Genomic DNA, 3,649 nt, shown 5'->3' with positions numbered 1-3,649 from the left:
CTAGAACCCATCACTGCTGGCTCATTGTTGGGATCTATAGAATACATTACAGTGGTGCTATGCAGGAATAGGACAAAAAAGGAGAGGATACCACTGCAGTATTATTGTTTACCCACTTTAAGAGTAAATTACTGGAAATCCAAACTTACTAGACTCCTACAAGTGTAATAGTACCAGTGCACCATATTAGCTTTACCAAGCATATTTACACCTGCAGCTTTAGAAGGTTATAAAGAAGGTTGTGGCCAGAAAGCCTGAGAATTATAAATTCGAAAGTAAGACTGAAACTTTGAGATGAGACAAGATGAGAGAGTGAAAAACACACACAGCTCTTAATATTTTAGATAAAAAATAAAATTGAAGGTAAAGAGGGCATTTTCATTTGCAGACACATGATTTTTTTGCCTATTACAGGAGAACTAAACCCTTAAAGGGGATTTATCGCGAAAATCAAATTCTCCTAATGGGTAGTTGGGGTAGAAATAATAAAATCTTCAAATATATTTCTTTAGCAGAAATGCTTACTTATGAAGCTTTAAAATGTAAATGGGCTGCTCACCTAAAAAATGCAAATTAGTTATCTCTAGGTTCATCTGTGAATGCCGAAACATGTACATGTGCACATTGGCAGTAATCCTGCATTTTGTACTCCATGTTGATACTTATTGGAATAGATGGTGTGAGGATGGAGCACCAGTGGGACAAACATGGGACATAATATACTGACTTTGAGTGTATAACCAGAGTGTGAAGGATACTATATAAAAAAAAACTATAAGAATAACATATAATAATACCTGTCTAAAAAATATATTACCATTCCACTGTAGTTAAGAGCATGTTTTATAATAGAGACAGTTCCCCTTTAAGAGCTTGAGAGACTTAATAATGCTATGTTGTACACCTTGAGATCATCTTGTTTGGAAAGTCACCAAATGTGCAGATCTCTACCTGATTTGGTGCCCAGTGCATATACAGTTCTAGAGAACAGCATCAGATTGGGAACCACCTGCAGAAAAGTGAGTAACCTGTTTGTTGTGGGTGGGGATTGCGCTTATGGGTACAGGTGGGTGGGTCAGAGTCCAGGTCTCAATATAAGCAGGTTTTACTACTTTAAAGCTTTTTTTGTTTTTCAACTCTGACCACTTCTGATGATGTCACTTCTGGTCTGTAGCAACAGTCATACTTGCTTAATGGTGTTCTGCTGGTTGTATTTTTTGTAATTTTTCAGGATTCATTGAGATCTGGCATAGTGCCGAGAGACTGGCGAATTGCTAATATGGTGCCTCTATTCAAAAAAGGATCCCGTTCTCAGCCTCAAAACTATAGACCAGTTAGTCTGACGTCTGAGTGGTAGGAAAGCTTTTCGAAGGGTTAATAAAGGATAAGATACTGGACTTCATAGCAAATCATAATACTATGAGTTTGTGCCAGCATTGTTTTATGCGTAATAGATCTTGCCAGACTAACTTAATTTCTTTTCATGAGAAGGTAAGTAGAGACCTCGATTGTGGGATGGCAGTGGATGTGATTTACTTAGACTTTGCTAAAGCATTTGATACAGTGCCACACAAAAGGTTACTGCTTAAATTAAGGAATGTTGACCTGGAACATAGTATTTGTACCTGGATTGAGAACTGGCTAAAAGATAGACTACAAAGAGTGGTGGTAAATGGAACATTTTCTAATTGGACCAGTGTTGTTAGTGGAGTACCACAGGGCTCTGTACTAGGTCCCTTGCTTTTCAACTTGTTTATTAATGACCTGGAGGTGGGCATTGAAAGTACTGTTTCTATTTTTGCAGATGATACTAAATTGTGCAGAACTATAGGTTCCATGCAGGATGCTGCCACTTTGCAGAGTGATTTGTCTAAATTGGAAAACTGGGCAGTAAACTGGAAAATGAGGTTCAATGTTGATAAATGCAAGGTTATGCACTAAATGGCAGTGTTTTGGGAGTTTCCTTAAATGAGAAGGATCTAGGGGTCTTTGTAGATAACACGTTGTCTAATTCTGGGCAAAGTCATTCTGTGGCTACTAAAGCATATAAAGTTCTGTCTTGCATAAAAAAGGGCATTAACTCAAGGGATGAAAACATAACTATGCCTCTTTATAGGTCCCTGGTAAGGCCTCATCTGGAGTATGCAGTGCAATTTTGGACTCCAGTCCTTAAGAATGATATAAATGAGCTGGAGAGAGTGCAGAGACGTGCAACTAAATTGGTTAGAGGGATGGAAGACTTAAATTATGAGGGTAGACTGTGAAGGTTGGGTTTGTTTTCTCTGGAAAAAAGTTGCTTGCGAGGGGACATGATTACACTTTACAAGTACATTAGAGGACATTATAGACAAATAGCAGGGGACCTTTTTACCTTTTTAGAAAAGAACTTATATTTGAAGCAACGTAGGAGGTTCTTTACAGTCAGGACAGTGAGGTTGTGGAATGCACTGCCGGGTGATGTTTTGATGGCTGATTCAGTAAATGTCTTTAAGAATGGCTTGGATGATTTTTTGGACAGACATAATATCAAAGGCTATTGTGATACTAAGCTCTATAGTTAGTATAGGTATGGGTATATAGAATTTAATTAAAAGTAGGGAAGGGTGTGTGTATGGATGCTGGGTTTTCATTTGGAGGGGTTGAACTTGATGGACTTTGTCTTTTTTCAACCCAATTTAATTTAATGTAACTATTGCTGGTAAGGCTGTTGTAGGTAGGGTCGGGTTCAAAAGGATAAAAATGGTGGGTCAGGGTGCAGGTCATGGGCCTGGGCATGGGCAGGATTTTAAAAGCTTCCCAATAGATACCTAAATTATACATAGGCCAGCCAATAAGCTGCCAGCTCTGTCATGAAGGACCAAGTAGGCAGCTTATTTTTACTGTGTTGTTGAACTGGAGCCAAGGAGCACACACATTCCAGCTAGAATCCCCACTATAGGATTCTTCTTCCTTGGCAGGGTATTTTCCTTTCTAGGAAGCTGAGCTTGAGATCCCTTCCTAAAGCTAAATGAATGCAAGAAGGATCAAATGCAATGTGGCTTCCACATAGGTACAAGGAGGTACAGAGGTATATGCCTTTCTGCCTTGCAGTGCTGGGGTCACAATCCAATAACAGAAAAAGAAAACATTATTTGTATATTGTAGTTCACAATTATAATTGCTATGTTTGTACTATTTAAACAATAATAATTATTAATGAATATATCAAAAGCTTATCCGTTACCATATTCTACATTACATTTCTGAAACTTTCTAACCTTTAAGAAACTTTTTATGTCTTCTCAGTGTTTTCATATAAAGGTCATTTCTATTTTTAGAGCATCATATGACTCCCTTTAAAGATATTATCACGTAACTGCATGGTAAGTGGGTGTAGGAAAAATTAAAAATAATTACTCTAAGTTACCAATTTTACTTACAGTAAATGTTCACAAGCACATTCTCTTTAAAGGTCTCAATAACAGTAACCGGTGAATAGGGTCATTTGTGTATAACTGTTACAGACAGGACAAGACTACATGTATGTTATTCGAATCGATGTTCTTTTGATGAGGAAAAACATTAGAAACCTCAGATAACTTGTATCACATCTCTCCTAACCAGAAGAACATCACAACAGCCCTTTTCCTTACTCCTGACAACTTTCTTG

Source organism: Xenopus laevis, chromosome 1L (genome assembly GCF_017654675.1).
Source record: "Xenopus laevis strain J_2021 chromosome 1L, Xenopus_laevis_v10.1, whole genome shotgun sequence".
NCBI lineage: Eukaryota > Metazoa > Chordata > Amphibia > Anura > Pipidae > Xenopus > Xenopus laevis.
The sequence above is the reverse complement of the archived record's forward strand: the minus strand, read 5'-3'. Positions refer to the sequence as shown.